The sequence below is a fragment of the Lepus europaeus genome, chromosome 7 (genome assembly GCF_033115175.1).
Source record: "Lepus europaeus isolate LE1 chromosome 7, mLepTim1.pri, whole genome shotgun sequence".
Lineage (NCBI taxonomy): Eukaryota > Metazoa > Chordata > Mammalia > Lagomorpha > Leporidae > Lepus > Lepus europaeus.
Genome location: NC_084833.1, coordinates 129,278,579 through 129,304,161, shown reverse-complemented (window position 1 = coordinate 129,304,161; position 25,583 = coordinate 129,278,579). Strand labels below are relative to the sequence as shown.

The following is a 25,583-nucleotide window of genomic DNA, read 5'->3' as shown; positions in this document are numbered from 1 at the left end:
TAAGCTACAATTAAGTTTTCTGATTGAGAGGCAAGTAAAACCTGACAGAAGGGGCTTGATAATAATCTGTTGGGCTTTAGGCCTTGTAAGTTAAGAGGCCCAGACCTATCTATCTCTTCACATGGGGTATATCCTAAGAGAGGTATGAACCTCCTATGGGAAGGCACTCTGTTGACTTTCATTACTTGGCTGGCCTGGGAGGAGAGCTGGCCAGGTAAAGGCAGGGGGCATCTCTAACAACAAATTTACAGTTCTGCCTGCAATGTTGCTGACCCTACTTGGCCATCCCCTCAGCTGCAGTGGTCACTTTGGAAGCTGGGCTGAGTGAAGGGCTTTTCAGCTTAGAGCCAATAAGATCTGTGGCTCTGACCTGGGCATCCTTCGACTCCAGGACAGGTCCATTCCCAGTGATCCAACTCTTGGCAGAGCTGCCAGGGCTCTTCACAAGCTGATTTCTGCTGAAGCCCAGGCTTACCACATTGAAAGCCACTGCAGTGGACTGGCCTGTTGGGTCTCCTTGAGGGCAGATCACTGTACAGATCAGCCATTAATAGGCCTGCCACCCATTGCTTCTGATGCCTGTTGCCATTGATTTCTCAACAATGTTGCAGTGGGTTCATTTCTGAGAAGAGCAGCGTGGTGAGGGCAAGAGGCGCGGAGTCAACACACAGACCCCGGGAGTCGGGTGAAAGCAGGCTTGAGGTGAGCAGCCCGCAGACTCGTTTCTTACAGTTGGTACAACAGCTTATAAAGCCAAGACCAGCCAATCTGGTCAAGGGGCAGTCTATACCCCAACCAATCACAGCCTGTTGCCAGGCAGTTTCCAGAGCCATCCAATCACAGCCTGTCACCAGGCACTTTCAAATCCATCCAATCACATCCTGTGGCCAGGCAGTTTCAAATCCATCCAATCACAGCCTGTCACCAGGCAGTTTCCAAAGCCAGGTGGGTTTCAAAGCCAGTCCTGACTAACTGACGCTCGCTTGCCAGTGGCCACCTTCGCATGGCCTTCTCATTCCACTACATTTCCCCCTTTTTGTTTATTTTTGAGCAATGGGAGGCATGATTCTTGGCCATACCATTGTTGACCCCATTTCCATGTGGTCTCCGTACGCAGCTGTGCCTGTCTTAGGTTGTCCCCCAGGGGATCTTACCTGTCATTGACTAACCAGCACTCAAATCGAGAGACCACAGGATTGCTTGCTCAGATAGGGGTAGGAATGAGGAATAACGGTTATCAGGAATGGCATGACCACACACAGGCTGTGGGCCATTTGAGTGGCTGACCAGAGCTAGCGGGGTACACAACAGTAACAGATGTGGCTGTGGGCAGTTTCTCAGGGTAGGATAATAGGGCAGGTGTGTCTGCTAACAAGGCGGAGCCTCGGTCTTGTTCAGCTGGTTCTGGTTGGCTGTCAGTTGCAGGCTTGATGTTTCTGGCTGGTACCCAAATGGGCTGTTCCGCATTCTCTGGAAAGTCCTTTGGTTAATAGAAGCCTTTTTACAGGCGTTGGAATCCAGGGCCTGAATTTTGCGTACACTTCGACATTAGCAGCAAACATGCTGATGGCATGGGATCTAGGGGCTGCCCTGAGATATTGGGGTACCCAAGGACTGCCACAAATGTGGGGATCCTCACTGGGTGTGGATTGGATGACCTCGCATGAGTTATTGTCTAGAGGTCCTCTTAGTTCATCCCACGGGTATGTGGGGGGTAGCTGACTAGGCATTGCTACCTTGTTTGCTACGTTGTTTTTTTCACTGTCAGAGCTCTCTCTCCCTAAGTCATTAACCACTGTCTGTGAGACAGGGACGTGGAGTGTCAGGCTCCTATCACTCACAGATTAACTATCTTTGATAATCTGCAAAGAATTCTGAGAGGGGGGTATCTTTCCCATGTCTGAGGGCTTAAGATTGGCACGATATGCCAACTCTAGCCAAAGGAAAGACACATACAGCACTGCTGCCATAACAAAGCAAATTCTTGGTACCTCAACTGTGGATGGCATTTTGTAGGAGGTTTCCCTATGCTAGACAAACAGATAGTGGTGTATCAGATCGTACGTATGTCCTGTGCTTAGTGGGGAACTTCCTTGATTATTTAGGTCAAGGCCGTATGCCCACACGGTGTCTCCGGAGCGTCACTTCTCTCGAGTGAGGGAAGATGACTTGGTTCCGAATTCTGGGATGATCAGTCCCTTATGTGAATTTGCCGGGCGAACCAAAAGTAAAAGGAGGAGCCGAGAAGTGACGTATGCATCAGGGTGGTGTGTGCTAACCTGGGGTCACTTAGACCGAGAAGAAGGACAAGGAAAGGGACGTAGGAGGGGGTTCTGTGCTCACCCTCACAGAACCGAACAGCACACAAAACACCGTGGGGCCTACCTGCCGAAATCCAAGGGGGACCTCGCCGAGTCCGACACGCTGTTTCTTTCTCAGTCACGTTGGCTCGCCAGATGTTGCAGTTGAATTCTCCACAATGTTGCAGTAGGTTCATTTCTGAGAAGAGCAGCGTGGTGGGGGCAAGAGGCGCGGAGTCAACACACAGACCCCGGGAGTCGGGTGAAAGCAGGCTTGAGGTGAGCAGCCCCCAGACTCGTTTCTTACAGTTGGTACAACAGCTTATAAAGCCAAGACCAGCCAATCTGGTCAAGGGGCAGTCTATACCCCAACCAATCACAGCCTGTTGCCAGGCAGTTTCCAGAGCCATCCAATCACAGCCTGTCACCAGGCAGTTTCCAAAGCCAGGTGGGTTTCAAAGCCAGTCCTGACTAACTGACACTCGCTTGTCAGTGGCCACCTTGGCATGGCCTTCTCATTCCACTACAGATGCCTAGCTTTCTTTTCCTCCTGGTTTTTGTTCAAGCAGACCAGAGGATGCAAGTCAAGGGAGTGCTCAAGTCCCATCTCTAATCTTCGGTGGCCTGAACTACAAGTCTATAGTCACAGGCATGTTCTGTAGTAGTTTTTCTAAGGTAGACAATGCCCATGAGGAAAATTATATTCTCACTTTAAAACTTTCTTTCCCTTTGGTCTGAAAGGGAGGTTTTTTTCTACTTACTGTATGCTTCACTGATGGCGAAGTAAATCTAGCTATGAGATTATTATTTAAGTTCTTATTTTGGCTATGCTGTTACAGAAAAATGTTAGCCATCTCTTTTTTAACGTCTAAAGATTAAATTGTGCGTCCTACAGATTCCTTTATAATAGAATTAGTTTCCTACCTTGAAGAGAATAGAGAAATGAAAGAAGTTGGGCTTAGAATAGAGAAATGAGGGAGCAAGTCCTAGATTGCTTGCTGACAATAACAATATTACATGAATACTTAGCAAACCATTTCAACCACTAGATAACAACTTAAGAAAACATTTACCAGATGGTCCAATGCCTACTATAAATTTTAAGAATCATGTATTTGGAAACACCTCTTAAATATCTAACATGGTGTAGTTTGTTTAGCCAGTAAACTTAAGCACAACCATCTAAAATGTTTTTAGTTTCTTTCTACTAACAATTTTAAAACATATGATACAAGGTTCAGGTCACACAAATTAAAATGTATCTTTGATTAAATCTAGCAGCTTAAATTTATGGACAATCTAATCATAAGCCAATTAAAATAAAACTCTTAATAAAATTTTCCTATGTGAACATACAATATATACACACATATAACATAGCATAATAGTCCAACACAGCAATTTTAATAATAGCTTTTAAAATCTTTAAATCTTTTTATAGATTGCCAATTGATTTGAATTGCTTTTTGTTTTTAGTAACCTCAGTTAACTATACTTTCTCTCAGTTGGTACTGTCAATACATTATTGGCTTCATCTGTTTACAGAGCCATCCTAAAGTACTGAATACAATAGAAGTGTCTGGAAAAAGTCCATAGGAACCTATAGGAGGACAGCTAAACACAGAACCAACAGCACTTTAGTTTTATGAGCAGCACATCATATATAACTGTGGATGACAAAAGACTTTAAGTCGCCATGTTTAAAATTATAAACTCATCAGCCAACAAGAGGCACTTGCTTACTTCACAGTATTTTTGAAAGCACCTGTAGGATTTTACAAGTATTTAACCCTTTAGGCCTCTGAGGCTTTCTCATGAAGATAACTATCATGTCTAGTAACACAAGATCATTAGACTTTTTAACTCTCAAACATTTGTATTATTAGCATTTTCCATTATAGAAACTTACAATTTGGTACCACTTCAAATCTTGACAGTACTTCTAATATAATCTAACTAGCCTGCTTAGTTGGTGTCTCTATAAGATGAGAGACATAGGTCCTTCGATTTTTTCAGTTGGGCCCAAACTGGAAAAACCAAAGTCCAAGATTTACTGGAAATTTTAGAGTCCAGATTGTTTGGAACTTTGATTTTTTGAATGCCTGTCAATAACACCAAGAAGGCTCAAAATCCAAAATATCTGGTTGAAATAAGATTCCTTGAAATCATAACATAACATAGACTAAATTTGATCATTGTTAAAGGTGATTATTAAAATCTTTGAAAATAAGCACATGTTTAAATATACCATAGCTCTTAATAAAAATTCAGCTGTTTTTGAACAATTAGAATTTAACAGACATCAAGAGAACATAATAGATTACTTTAACACATTGGTTTAACAGAGCATCAGAGTTTAATTCTATGTCAAAGAGAAATTGAGCTTCCTGTGATCTTTTGCTGTGAGGTTTCCTTCCTTTACCTTATTTCATATTGGTGACCATGTTTCTGTGTTTCTGTGTGTAACACATCTTTAAGCATCTTTTGCAGGGCAGGATGAGTGGCGACAAATTCTTTCAATTTCTGTTTTCTATGAAAAGTCTTAATTTCACCTTCATTCACAAATGACACTTTTCAGGATATAATATTCTGGGCTGGCAGTTTTTCTCTCTTAGTACCTGGGCTATGTCTCTCCATTCCCTTCTAGCTTGTAGGGTTTCTGATGAGAAGTCTGCTGTGAGTCTAATTGGAGATCCTCTGAGAGTAATCTCACATTTCTCTCTTGCACCGTTTAGAATGTTTTCTTTATGTTTCACTGTGGTGAGTTTGATTACAACATGTCGTGGTGAGGATCTCTTTTGGTCATGTTTATTAGGGGTTCTATTAGCTTCCTGTACTAAGATGCCTCTGTCCTTCTCCAACCCTGGGAAATTTTCTGCTAGTATCTCACTGAAAATGCCTTCTAATCCTTTCTCCCTCCCCATGCCTTCAGGAACTCCTAGAACCCGAATGTTAGGTTTTTTAACAGTATCCTGTAGATTCCCGACAATATTTTTTAGATTTCTAATTTCCTCTTCTTTTCTTTGGTTTGCCTGTTTCCTTTCCTGCTCTCTGTCTTCTAAGTCTGATATTCTCTCTTCTGCTTCCCGTTCTGTTTTTAAGGCTCTCTAATGTGTTTGTCATTTGATCTATTGAATTCTTCATTTCATTATGATTTCTCATCACTATCACAGTTTCTTGTTCTACTGATTCTTTCATTTCATTTTGATTCCTCCTTAATATTTCATCTTCACGAGAGAGATTTTCTAGCTTGTCCATTAAGGATTTCTGTAGTTCAAGAATTTGTTTTTGAGAACTTCTTAATGTTCTTATCAATTTTTTGAGATCCGCTTCTTGCATTTCTTCTATCTCATCATCTTCATAACCTTGAATTGGGGTGTCTTTTTCATTGGGGGGCATCATAGTGTCTTCCTTGTTCTTGTTACCTCAGTCTATGGTTGTTGTTTGGCATGTTGGAGATATTTGGTTTCTTCACTGTGGTGTTTTTTCTTGTTACACTATGGCTCTATATTAAGTGGACTGTCTGCTTTCGGTGGAGCCTTAAAGGCTTGAAATGAGTGTGGCCTGAGAGCTGTGTTTGGTTCCTCAGGGTTGAGGGTGTGTCAAAGAGGACACTCCCAGGTTAGGTGTGGTAAATCTCTTTCTTTCTTTCTTTCTTTCTTTCTTTCTTTCTTTCTTTCTTTCTTTCTTTCTTTCATTCATTCAAAAGGGATGTAATTCCACACAGCTGAACATAATTGGAGGTAGTTAGCAGGTGAATGATATACCCATAGCAGCCAGAGATCGGAAGCTCTTTCCCAAGAACCACACAGGGAATCTGTGCTGCCCTCAGTGTGGGCTCCAATTCTCCTGCAGTCTCCCACTGGGTTGCCAAGTTAGATCCTCATCTCCTGTTATTTCACCCCTCCCCCCAGAGTCAGGCTTTTCTGCTAGGCTCAGGGCTGGTGCAGACCTGAGGTCGCCCTGCTTATGACGTATGTCCAAAATGGCGACTGCTCTTTGTCTTGTTAGCCTTTGAGGGGTGAGTGGAGAGAGAGAAACTCGTGTCCAAATTGGTCACTTTTTTTTTCCTCTCTCTCTTCTAGTTAGCCTGGTGAACTTTTCCCCACAGAGTTTCAAGCCTCCTTCCCTCTAGTCTCCTCTTTCCACTTGCCCGCTGGTGTCTCGGGCTATTGAGGTTCGGCTCACCTCGCGTTCCAGTGCTGGTGCGTTGATTCTGCCGTTGGTGTCCCGAACCTGGGCTCCCATGCTCTCCACGCAGGTCCACTGTGAATCACTAGCTCCGGAAGAGTTTCCTCTGCTGTTTCTTCCCCTACTCTTCCTTGAATGTGCAGTATCTCCACTTTTATGAACCTGTGTCTTTCTGAACTATCAATGTGCTCCCTTCCTATTCTGCCACTTGCCGCTCTCCCCATACATTTTCTTACATCAAATGATGGTGCATGATTGAGAAAAGAGCTACTGAGGCATTTAGGTTGTTTTTTTTTTCTTTGTTTGTTTTTTTTTTTTTTGACAGGCAGAGAGGACAGTGAGAGAGAGACAGAGAGAAAGGTCTTCCTTTTGCCATTGGTTCACCCTCCAATGCCACCGCACCTGGTGCACAGCGCTGATCTGAAGGCAGGAGCCAGGTGCTTATCCTGGTCTCTCATGGGGTGCAGGGCCCAAGGACTTGGGCCATACTCCACTGCACTCCTGGGCCATAGCAGAGAGCTGGCCTGGAAGTGGGGCAACCGAGACAGAATCCGGTTCCCAACCAGGACTAGAACCCGGTGTGCCGGCACCGCAAGGCAGAACATTAGCCTATTGAGCCATGGTGCTGGCCTCCTTTAGGTGTTTTTCATAGAGTTTATCTGACTGCCATCCCCGTCGGACAGGAAGAAGACCAGAATAGTCCCATTCTGCCACATTTGGGTTCAGCAGTTTATTAAAACTTTAATCAGTTTTTTTTTAAATTTTAAAGGCACTAAGACAGATATTCCATCCACTGAATCTCTCATCAAATTCTCTCAACAGCTGGACTTAGCCAGTCTGAGGTGAAGATCCCAGAACTCAGTCTGGGTGGCAGAGACCCAAATAGTTGAGCTATCACTTGCTGCCTCCTAGAGTGCATTTTAGCAAGAAGCTGGATTGCTAGTAGGGAGGGGTCTCAAACCTATGCACTCAGACACAGGATGTGGGTCTCTAAAGATCTATCTTAAGTGTAGTGCCCAAATGCTGATTCATCTATTATTTTATGAGGACTCCCACTGGAGGCCAAACCCACTCTCCTGGCTCTGATGATCACAGCCCCTGAAGTTTCCAGGCACAACCATCCAAGGAGTCTTCAGAGCAGCAGCCTCCTGCTGTGCTCCCTATCCAGTGTACCACCAGGTGCTGTTCTCCCTGACTTCTCTCCATCCATTATCCACAGGCTGGCATCCAATCTGGCCATCCACAACAATGTCAGAATGCTCTCTACAGAGGTGGTGATGAGGGGGGCTTCTAAGATGACTCATTTCAGGTAAATCTCATGGGTTTCTCTAGATAATCATGGCCTTATTGGGCACTGAATCATGGGTCTTTAGGTCTTCAATTCATTAGTGCAGTTCACTAGTCCTGCGGAATCACTGACTAAGAGGAAGACTAGCCCTTAGTATACTTTTATGGTCATCACTATTAAGGCAAGACATGTTTTCCCATGAACTCTGATGTTGTTCTTCCCCACCTTTCATTTACCATTTCTGATCCTTGGTGTAGATTTACTTTATGATAGTCTAATATCATTCTCCACTATCTGGTTTTCTAATATCTCAACTAATGAATTAAATCTGGATATGTTGGGGTTCACTATATCTGCTTCCTGTTTCATTTAGTTTTTAAATGTAGCTCTTTAGCAGATAATGCTTTTTAAAAACATAAATCCAGCACCATTATCTCATCTTTCAAAATTGATAATTTAATATCTAATACCCATTGCTTCTGATTGTCACATAGATTTTGTCTTAATTATGGCTGGAAGAATGGTTAGAGGATTTTACTTGGACTTACTTTTACACTATAGTACATAAAACCAATGTTTTTCTTCCCATTACTATGTATTTCCCCTCCAATTACACAATTTGAGACCAGAGAAATTAAATATGTTGGGTTTGGGGAACCAGTACACTCTTTGAAACCTGAACTTTGTAACACTTTATGAGTCTTGGACATGCTAGTGGGCCCTTGCTGTCTATTCAGATAAGAATTCTGAATATCAGCTAAAATAAAATAGGTGACATGGTAAGGTTTTTAGCATTTATTCAGGTTGTATAGTGTGGGCATGAAAGCACAGAAGAAGGCCTGGGTGCTCCGAGTCTTTCATCCACTTCCAAAGGGGGAGTCGTTACATAATCTGATTGGCAGGTGGGCATACAGGTGAGGTAAGATGGGGCATGAGATCATGAAAGGGGAGAGGGTAAAGACATGGTTTCCAGCTCACAAATTTAATCATTTAATCCTGTCTGCCTGTCTACATCAGGATTTACATCTATGACAGAGAAAGGAGAAGTAGATGGTAGGTATTGCATTTCTATATTGCTTCATTTTCCTCTTGACATGAATCCTAAGCAACCAACTCTATGTCCAGTACCCAATGAAGGGAAAACCATGATATGTAATTAGGATTAACAAAACCCTCTAGGGGCCAGCACCGTGGCTCACTTGGTTAATCCTCGCCTGCAGTTCCAGTATCCCATATGGGCAGAGGTTTCAGTCTCAGGTGCTCCTTTTCCAGCCCAGCTCTCTGCTGTGGCCTGGGAGAGCAGTTGAGGATGGCCCGAGTGCTTGGTCCTCTGCACCTGCGTGGGAGACCAGGAGCAAGCACATGGCTCCTGGTTTCAGATCAGCATAGCTCCGGCCATTGCAACCATTTGGGGAGTGAACCAATGGAAGGAAGATATTTCTCTCTGTTTCTCACTGTCTGTAACTCTACCCATCAAATAAATAAATAAAAATCTAAAAAAAAAAACCTCTAAGACTCTGACATCTGTATGTAAATATTCAAGTAAACAGAAAGTTTAGCAGACCTCGTCCTGCTAGTTTGGAATCATGTAACAATGGTTATAAGTTTGTAAATTATAATAAACTCAAAATTTGGTCTCTGAGCTCCCAGGGCTGATTGTGTATTTAATGTGTGCCTGGGATATGCTTGTGTTTGCATGTGTTAGTGCATGCATGAACGTATACATGTGTATCTATACCTTGTTTCAATGTTATTCTTCGCGTAGAATTATTTATTGACCTCTTTTTCTTTTCAGTTTTATGGTAAGATGATTTGCTTTATGCTTCATCACAACTGGAATCCCACCCCTTAGAGGCCTATGCTGCTGTTATAGTCCTGCCCACCTGAATGTTTAAAGAAACCTCAAGTAACTGGCAGGAACTTGTGCTGTTGGCTCAGTGTAGAGAAAAAATAACTACTGCTTCTTGCTTTTCTCCTCTTCATTAGACTTTGGGTTGTTACAGCCTCTGCTTGGACCTTGCAAACATCCAAAAAGTTCCATGCTTAGATTCCAACTTCATCCCATTAGCCCATCACTTGGATATGTTGGGCTCTCTCATGGACCCAGCCTCTCTATACTAATTAAATCAATGTTTCAGAGCAGGAATGATTCTTCCTCATTCAAAAATTCAACAATCACTTCAAGGTTTAATAGTAAATACCCACTGAAGTCAATGTCTTAGGATTGAACACCTAGGTTTTATCTGGAGGCCTACTACATATGGTGACATAATACATGATCCTTGCTCAGATACACCTTGCAGTATCTCAAGGAGAGATATGGAGAGAAGGATTTTATGATTTTTAAAGATAAGTAGGATTTAGGTCAATAGAGGAGAGAGTAAGCAGGCAACAGAGTGGCATAAAGTAGGGTACTGTGTTCAAAATTATATTCATGAGACATTGTGACTAGTTTTACTGAGGAAATGTTTATATAGAGGGTATGCAGATGACTAGGAGGTTATTCAGGCCTGATTGTGGAGGATTTTTTAATACACGTGGACTCTATTTTGAAGTAGTGTGTTCTCTTAGAAGCAAAGGAGTGATTAAGGTAAAAGCAAAATTTATAAGACAAAACTGGCAAGAGTAGGTAGGATGACTTAATGGTGTGATATTTTGAGAGAAAAGAGAGAGATCAGTTAAGAAAACCAGATGATACTACTTTTCAGGGAAATTGTGAATTGTACTTTTCTCAGCTGAAGATATCCCATTTTGTAATGGAGATTTTCTATAATAACTATAACCACCAACTTTTCTGCCTTTCTTGTTTAATCTGTCCCTGTGACATCATACTTTCTTTTTATTAGTCATTTCATTTTGAGATGCACATGTGACTTTAAGAAATGACACAGAAGGATTCCTTCTCTGCTCATGGCCACAACTTGTAGTATTGCAGGACGGTGTCATGGCCAGGATGTCAACACTGACTCAGTGAAGGCACAGAGCAGATCTATTATCATGATGAACCCTTGTGTAACATTTTCATGACCACATCCATTTTCCTCCTGACCCCATCCACATCTACTGCATTTTCCCAGAAATGGAAGCCCCTAACTCTTCATTTCTATTGCTAGAATATTTTACAGTAAATCCTAGCATAGAATTCACTCTGAAATATTTCATTTTACTTCTTGAAAATTAAAGAACACTTTAAAAAGATAACCATACTTCTAGTCAACATCAGGACCTTATCCAGTGCTTTATTTGGTGGTCTTAAGTGTATTGTTTCAAATCAGAATCTAGTCTCAAACTGCTTTTTGTTAACATACACCTTAGGTGTGTGTGTATTTTAGTCTTATTTATTTTGTTTGAAAGGTATAGTTGGAGGGAAGACAGAGAAAAAGCATGAAAGCAAGCATTTCCTGCTCACTTCTTGCTATTTGGTTTATTCTCCAAATAGCTGCAAGGGTCTGGCAAGGATCCTAGGGTTGTATACAGTTTTCCCATGTGGGAGAGAGGGGCCCAAGAGCTTAGTTCACTTTCTGCTTCTTTCTGAGGCATATTAGCATGGACCTAGATCAGAAGTACAGAAGTGGAGCAACCAGTACATCAACCAACATCCACATGTGATGTTAGCATTACAGTCAGTGGCTTAACCCACTGCACCACAATGCCAGCCCCCTCTCTTAAATGTCATTTAAGTATTTGTGAGTTTGATGCAGAAAACAGTATCATTTTAGTTGGCAACAGTGCTTAAATGAGCTATAAGCTGTGCATGGATTTCAAAATTTTTGTACCAAAATAAATTCACCTTCTATTTTTTCTATGAAATTTTTGTACATAGGACCATATGGATTGATAGCAATTTTTTCTTTGCTCAAAGGAACTACATTTTATTTTTTGTAAAGGAAGTTCTTCTGGGCCAGCACTTTTGTGTAGCGAGTAAAGCTACCACCTGCAGTGCCAGAATCCCATACAAGCGTCAGTTAGACACCTTACTGCTCCACTTCCAATCTAGTTATCTGCTTTGGCCTGGAAAAGCAGTAGAAGATAGCCCAATGCTTGGGTCTCTGCACCCACATGGGAGACTTGGAAGACCATCCTGGCTCCTGGCTTTGGGTTGGCCCAAATCCAACCATTGCAGCCATCTGGGGAGTGAAACAATGGGTGGATGATTCTCTCTCTCTCTCTCTCTCTCTCTCTCTCTCTCTCTCACTGCCTCTGCCTCTTTGTTACTTGGCCTTTCAAATAAAGTAATAAAATATTTGTAAATGAAGAAAGTTTTTCTATGACTGAGTAATGTCAAGCAGGCTAGTGCCTTCTCTGTGTCACTCCAATTGGCTCACCTAAATCACTCCAAAGTTAGGTGACAGAAAATCAGAGATGCCAAGCTTCTACACCCTAGACTTACATGGAACTTATTCAAAGAAGCCAATTCTAAACCTCTTTTCCGTACTTACCCTGGCATGCTTACTGAGTCTCACTAAAAGCACAATAAAAATAATTCAAAACTTTTTATTGAATTATACACCTTTATGGGTCACAGTGCATAAACACAGTGTAAACTGAATAAAGCAAGCAATCAACCTCTCTACTTCACCAGCACTTTTATTTAGTACCTTAGTCCTCTCTTACAGTTCCTTATAACACATATACCAGAATTCATGCATGAAGACATAGAAAATTTGAATAGACCAATAAGCAAGTTTGAGATTGAGAAGTATGCACTTCATACAAAACTAAGCTCAGAAATTAGTGGCTTCACTGATTAATTCTACTAGAGTTTAAGGGATGAACTAATACCATTTCTTCTTAAACATTTCAAAACAATGGATCGGGGGGGGGCCATTCTAATCTTACTGTATAAGGCTGAAGTTACCTTATAGACAAAACCAAAAAAGGATACAACAAAAAACAGAACTAGAAACCATTATCCCTGATGAATGTAGATGCAGAAATACTTGAGAAAATGCAAGCAAACTGAATACAGGGACACATCCACCCTGACAAAAATAGAATTTACACCAGTGATTCAGGACTGTTATAGCATACACAGATTAATAAATGTGATACATACAATGATAAAATGGGGATAAATCCATACTATTTCCTCAGTAGATGCAGAGAAAACATTTGGTAAAATACAATATCCTTTTATGATAAAACGATAAAAATAGGTTATAGAGGGAATGTACCTCAGCACAATACACCAACATCATATAGAATGGGGGAAAACTGGAAGTATTTTAACTAAGTTCTACAACTAGACAAAGATCTCCACTGTCACCACTTTTATTCAATATGGTTCTGGAAGTTTTATTCAGAGCCATAACGCAAGAAACAGAAACTAAAAGGATAAAAATTGGAATTAAAGTATCACTGCAGTTGATATGATTCTGTATATTGGGAAACAAAAAGACCCCTCAAAAAGAATATTAGAACTTACATGAAAATTCAGCAGTTTCAAGATGCAAAGTGAATATACAAAAATTGATACACTCATACATATCAACAATTATCTGGCTGAGAAAGGACTTAAATGAAACCTTCCCTTCACAAAATCTACCAAAATTAAATAATGGAATAAATTTAATCCAGGGTGTGAAAGATCTCTACAATAGAAATTTAAAAAAAAATGGAAGAAACAGAAGATGCAATCAATGGAAAAAAATCAATGGTTCAAGTATTCCAAATGTCCATATTATCCAAAAAATATAGAGTCAGTTCAATCCCTGTCAAAATTTCAAGGACATTCCTTACAGAAAAAAAGTTAAAATTTAAATGGAAATATAAATGACATTAAATGGGCAAAGCTGTCTTAAATGATAAAAACAAAGCTACAGACATCACATATCAGATTTTAAGACACATTACAGGGTGATTATTATTAAAATAGCATTGTGCTGGCATATCAATAGGCATGTAACCCAAAGGAACAGATTATAAACATCAGAAATAGCTGCACATCTACAATCAAATAATATTTGAAAAATATGCTAAAAATTTTCAGGTATTGAGAAAATTGGATTGCTACATGCAACTGTTTGAAACAAGACTCCTACATTATACCCTATACAAAAAATTGACTTGAAATGAATCAAGGATCTAATCTTAAGATATGAAAATATCAAATTATTAGAGGAAAACATAGGGGAAATGTCGAAGGACATTGGCCTAAGCAAAAAAATTTTTGTACAACACCCCAGAAGCACAGGCAATAAAGAAAACAAAATAGAGAAATGTGACTATGTCAAGTTTGAAATGCTTCTACACTGCAAAGAAAAAAAAGTGAAGAGAAAAATGACAAAATGGAAAAAATATTGGCAAACTATATATCTGATAAATGATCAATATACAGAATATATAAGGAGCTCAACAAACCAACAACAAAACAATACAGATAAGAAATACACAAAGGATATCCATTGATATTTTTCAAAAGAAGAAATATAAATGACTAACAGAAACATGTGAAAATGCTTAGTACCACTAGCCTTCAGGAAAATGCAAGTAAAAACTATAATGAGCCAGCGCCGCGGCTCACTAGGCTAATCCTCTGCCTTGCGGTGCCGGCACACCAGGTTCTAGTCCCGGTCGAGGTGCCAGATTCTATCCCTGTTGCCCCTCTTCCAGGCCAGCTCTCTGCTGTGGCCAGGGAGTGCAGTGGAGGATGGCCCAAGTGCTTGGGCCCTGCACCCTATGGGAGACCAGGAGAAGCACCTGGCTCCTGCCATCGGATCAGCGCGGTGCGCCGGTTGCAGCGCGCCAGCTGCAGCGGCCATTGGAGGGTGAACCAACGGCAAAGGAAGACCTTTCTCTCTGTCTCTCTCTCTCTCACTATCTACTCTGCCTGTCAAAAAAAAAAAACTATAATGAAATATCATCCCACCCCAAGTAGAGTGGCTATAATGCCAAAATCAAAATGTGGCAAATGCTGACAACATTGTAGAGAAAATAATACCTTAATACATTATTGGTGGGAAAACAAATTACTATAATTATTATGGAAAATGGTATACAGATACATAAAAACCAAAGATGGGTTTACTTTATGATCCAATTACCTGACAGGAGGATATATTCAAAGAAAGGAAATCAACATAGGAAAACTCTGATGTTTATAGCAGCCAAATGCACAACAGAAATGATATGGAATGAGATCAGTTGTTCATAAATTGAAGGCTGAATAAAGAAAATATTACACACACACATACATGATAGAAGATGACAGCCACAAAACAGAATGAATTCCTGGCATTTGCATCAAAATGGAAGTGACTGGAGATTATTATGCTTCTGTTATTTGCAGGCATTTATATAGAAAGAGTATAAAAATTGCATGGATATATTATCTTTATAGTTACAAATATTGCTTTACTGAATTATGTCATGTATATGAGAATGACAATTTTTTATGTGTGATCATTGCAATAAATCTATTTTGTAATATTGTTTTCAAAAAATTAAATATTAACTGCATTATTATGAACTACAGTCATCCCACTGTGCTGTGGAACATTAAAATTTATTAATTCTATGTTTTGACACTTGTTAGCCAACCTTAACCCTCACCTCATAATCCATAGTCTCCAGTAGTTATTATTCCAATTTCAGATCTACTTTTACTAAACTTCCACATAAGAGTGATAAAATGTTGTATTCAACTTTCTGTTGGGAAATATTGGCTGATTTCACCTAATATTAATAACCTCCAGTTGGATCGATTTTTTGGGGGGGTAATGTTAGAATTTCATTCTTTTCTTGGTTCCATAATATCCTGTTCTCTATATATATTACATTTTTTTCACCTATTCATGAATCAATTGACACCTAAGTTGATTCCTTACCTTGTTACTGTGAATAAGGCAGGAATGAGATTGCAGGTATCTCTTTTATGTATTAATTTCATTTCATTGAAATATATTAGATGATGTGGGATAGCTGGATCATAAATCAGATCTAATTTTTAATTTTTTGGGAACATCCATTCTGGTTTCCAAAATGGCTGTACTAAATTTCATTCTCATTAACAATTTATTTTATTTTTAAAATATTTGAAACATACTGAATTTATTGGTTGGCTATGAATAGGAAAATATATCAGTAAAAAAAGACCCTGTATATAAACATAATACTAGTTACAACTTGAAAATAAAGGTACCAAACCAAAAAGAACAGAAAACCCCTTGTTACTACCAGTCTACATGGTATATATTCAGTTTCCCATCCCCCTCCCAAAGAGGCAATGTGATATTCTTCGAGCTTAGTGCAGATAATATGCTGGGTTTTGCTGCATGAATGGTAAACAAAAGTTAGTACAGTGAATTATGCATTATGATGTAATGTGAGTAAGCACAATGAACTATTTTAGACACTACTTCAACAGAGTAGATGTTAAAGTTATGTAGCAGAAAAGGAGAAAAGTAAACATCTTAAAATACTGTTTATGTGTGGGGGAGAAACACCTGTTAAAAGACGTTTGAATTATCTGCAACTTTTGTACTATGTTCTTGATTGGTTCATTAAAAGAACTTCTCTAATAGTTTTCCCTCACTTGGCTTTTGTCCATATATAATATAACTCAAAACCTTAAGACTTACTATGGAAAATAATTTTGTAAATTTAAATAGTTAATTCAAAAAGTATAACTCTACAAAATTTGAATATTATCACTGAAAAACTGAATCTCAGAAGAGCTCTGCAATTTTAATTTCAGCATTTAGTAGTGCATTCCATTCAAATGAATGATGTCCTTAGGTTTCAAAGTGTTACTCATAATATATTTTCCTGATTGTTCATAAATCAAATAAATAAAAAAGAAATACATCACTTAGAAATGTTCTTTGTCTATCTTCGTGGACTATTAAAGTTGCAATCATCAATTTATTTTTACAACTTTAGTTTAAATTATGCCATAAATTAATTCTTCTCAGATATGGAAAAAAATGATGCTGAAATTCATATGGAGACACAGGAGACCTCGAATAGCTAAAGCAATCTTGTACAACAAAAACAAAGCCGGAGGCATCACAATACCAGATTTCAGGACATACTACAGGGCAGTTGTTATCAAAACAGCATGGTACTGGTACAGAAACAGATGGATAGACCAATGGAACAGAATAGAAACACCAGAAATCAATCCAAACATCTACAGCCAACTCATATTTGATCAAGGATCCAAAACCAATACCTGGAGTAAGGATAGTCTATTCAATAAATGGTGCTGGAAAAACTGGATTTCCATGTGCAGAATCATGAAGCAAGATCCCTACCTTTCACCTTACACAAAAATTCACTCAACATGAATTAAAGACTTAAATCTATGATCGGACACCATCAAATTATTAGAGAGCATTGGAGAAACCCTGCAAGATATAGGTACAGGCAAAGACTTCTTGGAAAAGACTCCAGGAGCACAGGTAGTCAAAGCCAAAATTAACTATTGGGATAGCATCAAATTGAGAAGTTTCTGTACTTCAAAAGAAACAGTCAGGAAAGTGAAGAGGCAACCTACAGAATGGGAAAAAATATTTGCAAACTAAACAACAGATAAAGGGTTGATAACCAGAATCGACAAAGAGATCAAGAAACTCCACAACAACAAAACAAACAACCCACTTAAGAGATGGGCCAAAGACCTCGACAGATATCTTTCCAAAGAGGAAATCCAAATGGCCAACAGACACATGAAAAAATGTTCAAGATCACTAGCAATCAGAGAAATGCAAAACAAAACCACAATGAGGTTTCACCTCACCCCGGTTAGAATGGCTCACATTCAGAAATCTACCAACAATAGATGCTGGAGAGGATGTGGGAAAAAAGGGACACTAACCCACTGTTGATGGGAATGCAAACTGGTTAAGCCACTATGGAAGTCAGTCTGGAGATTGCTCAGAAACCTGAATATAACCCTACCATTCAACCAAGCCATCCCACTCCTTGGCATTTACCCAAAGGAAATTAAATTGGCAAACAAAAAAGCCATCTGCACATTAATGTTTATTGCAGCTCAATTCACAATAGCTAAGACCTGGAACCAACCCAAATGCTCATCAACAGTAGACTGGATAAAGAAATTATGGGACATGTACTCTATAGAATACTATACAGCAGTCAAAAACAATGAAACCCGGTCATTTGCAACAAGATGGAGGAATCTGGAAAACATCATGCTGAGTGAATTAAGCCATACCCAAAGAGACAAATATCATATGTTCTCCCTGATCGGCGACAACTGAGTACCAAAGGGAAAACCTGTTGAAGTGAAATGGACACTATGAGAAACAGTAACGTGATCAGCTCCTGTGCTGACTGTTGTTGTACAATGTAATACTTTGTCCATTTTAGTATTTTTTTGTTGTAGTACTAGTGGTTGAACTCTGTAATTAACACACAATTATTCTTAGGTGTTTAAATTTTAACTGAAAATTGATCCCGGTTAAATATAACAGTGAGAAAAAGAGAGGGAGGAGATGTACAATTGGGGACATGCTCAATCAGACTTGCCCCAAACGATGGAGTTAGAAACGTGCCAGGGGATTCCAATACAATCCCATCAAGGTGGCATGTACCAATGCCATCTCATTAGTCCAGGTGATCAATTTCAGTTCACAATTGATCACACTGATAGGTCTAAGAGTCAAAGGGATCACACAAACAAGACTAGTGTCTGGTAATACTAACTGATATAATCAAAAAGGGAGAGAACGATCCAACATGGGAAATGGGAGACACAGCAGACTCATAGAATGGCAGATGTCCTAAATAACACTCTGGCCTCAGAATCAGCCCTTGAGGCATTTGCATCTGGCTAAAGAGCCTAGGAGAGTATTTTAGGCATGGAAAGCCAAGATATCATGGAAAAAAAAAGACCTAAATGAAAGATCTCAGCGAGTGTGATCCCAGAGGAAAGAACGGGGCCATCAAAGTAGGAGGTACCTTTCTCTGAAGGGAGGAGAGAACTTCCACTTTTACTATGACCCTGTCGGAATCAGATCAAAGTCGGCAAACCCTAAAAGCTTCCATAGCCTCGGCAACTCATGACTAGAGCCTAGGGAGATTGCTGACACCATAAACAGGAGTGTCAAATTGTTAAATCAACATCAAGAGTCACTGTGTACTTACGTCCCATGTGGGATCTGCCCTTAATGGGTTGTCCAATGTGAAGTAATGCTATAGCTAGTACTGAAACAGTATTTTTACACTTTGTGTTTCTGTGTGGGTGCAAACTGATGAAATCTTTACTTAGTATATACTGAATCAATCTCCTGTATATACAGATAATTGAAAATAAAAAAAAACTTGGTGTTAAATTGGAAATTACATAGAAAACTAATGAATCTTTTAAAAAAAATATCATGCAGGATCCCTGTCATTAATGTGCTGTACACTGTTATTTAATGCTATAACTAGTACTCCAGCAGTATTTTTCACTTTGTGTTGCTATGTGAGGCCAAGATGTTGAAATTTTTACTTTATATATACTAAACTGATCTTCTGTATATAAAGAGAATTGAAAATGAATCTTGATGTGAATGGAAGGGGAGAGGGAGCAGGAAAGGGGAGGGTTGTGGTTGGGTGGGAAGTTATGGGGGGGGAAGCTATTGTAATCCATAAGCTGTTCTTTGGAAATTTATATTCATTAAATAAAAGACAAAAAAAATTATGCCATAAATTAATTTTGATGAATATTATTTAAATTCTCAAAGCATAAATAATTACCAATATGGTAAACTGTTCTTCAAGAAAGTATGACAAGGAATTGCATGCCTGCAGCTTTCCAATTTTTTAAAAAGCATACCCCAATTTTCTGTAAAACATTCCTAAAGAGGATTTATCCAGCAAGAACACTGAGATTACATTATAACAGCACATTTAATATATTTGTTACAGAACTTATAGGAAATTATTCATAACACATGAAATACTTAAAACAGAAAACCTTACTTAACAAAGTATCACAGTCTATTTTGGTGTGACCATTTATCCTCTAGAGACCTGTAATTCTTTCTTTTGAAGGTTGCAGTTGTAATCTACACTCTTGGTTCAATTTATCACTATCCAAGTAGGGTGGAGAAGCTGTCCAAAATGATCCACAGAATGCAGTATGCTTGGAAAAGGAAACAAAGTATTTTCAGGACACAACAGGCCATTATATCTTAATATGCTGCCCCAAATTCAAATATCTTGTAGATATCAACAAATACAAGTGAAAACACTTTGTGTAAAGCTCAAACCTTTTAGCATCTAACAAGTGCACTCTAATTGTAGCATCTATGAAGACACACACCTTCCATGAACAAGTACAAGTGGAGTAAGTGCTCCTCCCTCCTCTGTGAAGCTCTCTGGACCTGGGGCTGCACAGTGCAGGTCACAGGAGTGGCTTCCTTGGTCTCATTAGTTCGACCAGTTCCAGCTCACCCTCCTTGGACATCGTCATTGTGCACACTACCAACACAGTGTTTTGGAAAACAATAAGTAAACACATTTTACTCACAAACCAATAAAAAGTTATGCACTGGTTCCACATAAATAATACCAAGGTTTTCAATGTACTGATTATAAACTGGATGTGTCTGATATCAGCATAACTTACAAAGCAAAAAAAAATCAAAATGGTCACAACAAAATCTTAAAAAAACCTTCAAAGGAAAAATCAGGTCCAAGACAAAGATTCAAGATCAAAACCTTCTGAAGAATTTTTTCAAAGAAAAAAATAATTTAAACAACATGTAATTTTATTTTCTCCTAAAACCAGATTAAGCACATTTGAGTGCTAAACATTTTTAATAAAAATTTGTCATTATGGAGAAAAAGAGAGGGAGGAGATGAACAATTTGGAACATGCTCAATCGGACTGGCCGCAAATGGTGGAGTTAGAAATGTGCCAGGGGATTCCAACACAATCCCATCAAGGTGGCATGTACCAATGCCATCTCACTGGTCCAAATGATCAATTTCAGCTCACATTCGATGGCTCTGATAGGTCTAAGAGTCAAAGAGATCACACAAACAAGACAAGTATCTGCTAATACTAACTGATAGAATCAAAAAGGGAGAGAAAGATCCAACATGGGAAGTGGGATACACAGCAGACTCATAGAATGGCAGATGTCCTAAACAACACTCTGGCCTCAGAATCAGCCCTCAAGGCATTCAGATCTGGCGGAAGAGCCCATGAGAGTATAGCAGGTATGGAAATCCAAGATATCATGGAAAAAAAAAGACCTAAATGAATGATCTCTGTGAGTGAGATCCCAGTGGAAAGAACAGGGCCATCAAAGAAGGAGGTACCCTTCTCCAAAGGGAGGAGAGAACTTCCACTTTGACTATGACCCTAGAGGAATAAGATCAAAGTCAGCGAGCTCTAAAGGCTTCCATAGCCCTGGCAACTCATGACTAGAGCCTAGGGAGATTACTGACGCCATGAACAGGAGTGTCAAATTGTTAAATCAGCAACAGGAGTCACTGTGTACTTACACCCCATGTGGGATCTGTCCCTAATGTGTCATCTAAAGTGAAGTGATGCTATAACTAGTACTGAAACAGTATTTTTATACTTTGCGTTTCTGTGTGGGCACAAACTGATGAGGTCTTTACTAATTATATACTGAAGTGATCTTCTGTATATAAAGAGAATTGGAAATGAAAAAAAAAAAACAACCTGGTGTTAAAATGGAAATGGCATAGAAAATTAATTAATTTGAAAAAAAATTATGTAGGATCTCTGTCTTTAATGTGCTGTACATTGCTATTTAATGCTATAATTAGTAATCCAATGGTAGTTTTTTCACTTTATGTTGCGATATGGGCAAAATGTTGAAATCTTTACCTAATATATACTAAACTGATCTTCTGTATATAAAGAGAATTGAAAATGAATCTTTACATGAATAGAAGGTGAAAGGGAGTGGGAGGGGGGAGGGTTGCGGGCGGGAGGGAGGTTATGGGAGGGGGGAAGCCATTGTAACCCATAGGCTATACTTTGGAAATTTATATTCATTAAATAGAAGTTTAATAAAAAAATTTTGTCATTATCCAAAATGATTCATCCTTTGTAAAAAAATTGCTAATAACAATCAGCATTTTTTCCTTATTGCTCACACAGTATCCTTTTGCTCCCCTGCCTGCAGTTGAAACAAAAGCAGCTAGAACAAGCTCCTCTAAATTTATTTGATTTTTGAGAAAAGAATAAACAAATGAGAACAGAAGGCATACAAGTTAACTTTGCAACATTAAAGCTAGCTATAATCTCTAATCTGCAGCACTAAGGGAAAATTCAGGGTACAATACAATTTTACCTTGGTTGACATATTAAAATGACTTAGTTGAAAATTGATCTGAAGAATTCTCTTAGGGACTTGCTTTAAAAATACATCTAATTCATACTGCTTAATAAATGGAAAATTGCTTTTCTTTAAAAAATGAATGATTAAAAAAACACAGATACTAGTGAATACACGGATAACAAAAATAATTCACATGATAGTGGTGTTCTAGGTGACAAACAGCACTGTGCAATGATACCAAGAAGCAATGCTTGGGTCTGGTGAGCTAAGAAAGACTCAGGGACCCATCCTATGAACATGTTCTGAAAAATGATGTTCATTGCTTCACAATGAGAAAAATCCACAGCTCATACAAAAGCATCTTCATAAATTTCTCACAAATGTTAAATAGTATTTAAAAAATAAAAGAGCATGCACAGATTTTCTCTACATGCAAAGGCAGAGCTTGGTGAGAACAAATTTACACAGGCATAGTGGAGATAGAACAGGAAGTGTCTCAAAAAGGAGTTAAGAAGCTGTACCCAAGCAGCCATAATTGTTTATGTTTAAAAAGTTAAAGATTTAAAAATATAAGAATGTACATATATTGACCATTGCATTCAGTCCAAAAATGTCTATAGATCACATACTGTTCAGCTTATCTGTCCTGGTAGATCGCTTTAGTAAAAATTCAGCAACTCATGAATAAGTTGCATTTGGTTAAAGATTTGGATTTAAATAACAATGTTCTCAATTTAAAAATATAATACTGGACAGTGCCGTGCCTCAACAGGCTAATCCTCTGCCTTGTGGTGCCGGCACACCAGGTTCTAGTCCAGGTCGGGGCACCGGATTCTGTCCCAGTTGCCCCTCTTCCAGGCTAGCTCTCTGCTGTGGCCTGGGAGTGCAGTGGAGTATGGCCCAAGTCCTTGGGCCCTGCACCCCATGGGAGACCAGGAGATGCACCTGGCTCCTGCCATCAGATCAGTGTGGTGCACTGGCAGCAGCATGCCGGCCACGGTGGCCATTGGAGGGTGAACCAACAGCAAAAGGAGGACCTTTCTCTCTATCTCTCTCTCTCACTGCCCACTCTGCCTGTCAAAAAAAAATATAATACAAAATGGTTAACAAAACCCTAGTGGTACAAATCATTAGCAGAGAAAGTCTGTGGCAACCTCTTTTACAAGCTGGCATTATAGTAACACATGAAACAGGTAAAAAAATAGCCTTAGGTTACAATATAATCAATTTCATATTTTATTTTAGTACCAAAAAATTAAGAAATCAGGTTTTTGTTGATCATATATAATCATAAAGGTTAAATTCAATTCTATATTTTACAAACAAGTCTGAAAAAAGAGGGTATAAAGTATGGAAGAATGGTCTCTGGATGTTACTACTGGCCTCAGAAAAGTAGTGCTACAGATTTCTGTGTAAAGAGAATATTCTGTTCAAACATTTTTCTATTTCAAGGCATGAAAATATACTGGATAGAAGTAAAAGGACAATTACTTGTAACAAATTAAAGATAGGTGCAAACACACCAATCCCTGTCTAGCAGTATATAAAGCATATGGGGCTCAGAATTTGTCTGTTGCTAGCACCTGGCTTTCATAATAAATACATACCAAGTAATCAGATTGAAATTTCAAATCATCATTAAGGAAAAAACCAAAACAATCCCTAGTGGCCATACCTCACTCCCCCATCATCAGATTTTCATGAGTTTATAAGTAAAACTGAGCTTGTCCTCTGAAGGTAGTTGACTACCTCCTGACAGGAAGGTGAATGCCATTAACTTGGGGCAGGAAAGGCAGTAAGAGCTCCAGTTGTGTAAAAAGTGAGAAGTGGTCCACTAGTTCTCAAATATTTCACAACACCAGAAGTGGAATAGTTACAAATTCTCCCAGTACCTTAGATCTGAGGCTTCGAGAGGCTTTATCAATAATGTTCTTCACTTCAGAGAGGAACATCATAGTTAGTACTAACTTCACATAGGAGTGCTCTGGATCCCAATGCATATGAGCACTCACCATAAGAATGAGTTGTTTCTCTGTTCCAAGATGTGCCTTTCCAGATATTTCAATCAATTCCCTTCGAAGTTCTAGTAGTACTGCAACTCCAGTGTTATCTTTTGTCACAACTCTGTTCAGCATAGTTTCAGACCCTTATGAATTGCTAGCTGATTAAATTCAACAGTGTGTTTCTGAACCAAGGTAAATTTTTCTATCTTGAAGAATATTGCACAGCCATCAACATGTTTTCTTTCTTGGTATGACATTGTTCTAGCTTGAGACATAGGGCCAAAGAATCCATTGTAGCCACTTTTTTTTTCAGTTATTCCAGAAAAAAACTGTAATACTGTTCCATTTCAATCTCCTGAAGGCTTATGATTTCAGCATTTCAGCTCAAGATTTCTTGAATAAGGGCCTTTTTCCAGTAGTCCCAATTTAGTGCCCATGATGGACAGTAGCCATATAAATCTCAGGTCACATATTTATCACATTATAGCATATGACAGAAAACAAGGCAGTTGGCCTTGTTTTGTCTAGTTCTTGCAACATTATCCAAGATCTTGGAGGTGGCTGTTCTGTTGAAACTGACAAATTATCAAGCACATAGTTCAGCAGCCTTCTTGTTCCATCAGGTTTCTGATAGAGGTTCAAGATAGCCTGTGTAAGTGGATTTCCTGAGTGATATCATGTTTCCAAGTTCTGCAGGTAAACTACGGATTTTATTAGAGGACAGGTCCACGTATGCCAGACTGTGAAGCTTGGCAATGTCTGAGGAATGCGGGACATGGAATTGTCTCTCAGATGCAAAGCTGTCAAGTGAGTCAGTGACCACAAAGATGAGCTTAAGCTTCTTACTTCACCACTTCTTTCAAGCTCTGCCCGATGCGATTTCTGTTTGCTGCTTCCTCAGAGGACATAATCGTGTACATCCTGCGAGGGTCAGCGGGTCCTATTTTTCTTTGGGGATGCCTCTAGTGGTGGGGGAGGGGAGTGCCACCCTCCTTTGCCACTTCCACCACCTCCTCCCTGTGAGTGCAGCATGGAATCGCCATAGCGGTCCTGCCCACTGCTGCAGCACTGCTTCCTTTGCACTTCTGCTGACTCAGCCACTGCTCTTTGTTCCCCTCCCAGGGGTGCTGCTCCAGCAGTCAGCCTCAGATGCCCCCTATGGGCCTGCCCACCACTACACCCTGCAGCTCTCTCGGCCTGGGCCTCTCCCTCCCTGCTGTGCTGCCTTCGCTTCTGTGCTGCGGGTGTCCTGGCCAGGGATGCCACCACCTCTTCCTGCAAGCCCCCCTCGCTTTCATTGAAAGCAAACAAGCATCCTGGCCCTCGTTAACAATCTATAAGGGCTCCTTTTCTTGGTTTTTTTTTTTTTTTTTTTTTTGACAGGCAGAGTGGACAGTGAGGGAAAGACAGAGAGAAAGGTCTTCCTTTTGCCGTTGGTTCACCCTCCAATGGCTGCTGCGGTAGACGCGCTGCGGCCGGCGCACCGCGCTGATCCGATGGCAGGAGACACGTGCTTCTCTTGGTCTCC

General features: G+C 39.6%; 1 pseudogene; it reads right to left on the bottom strand.

The window, feature by feature from the left end:
- Nucleotides 1-23,902: 23,902 nt before the first annotated feature.
- Nucleotides 23,903-25,098, bottom strand: LOC133764030 (CCR4-NOT transcription complex subunit 6-like; annotated as a pseudogene).
- Nucleotides 25,099-25,583: the final 485 nt, after the last annotated feature.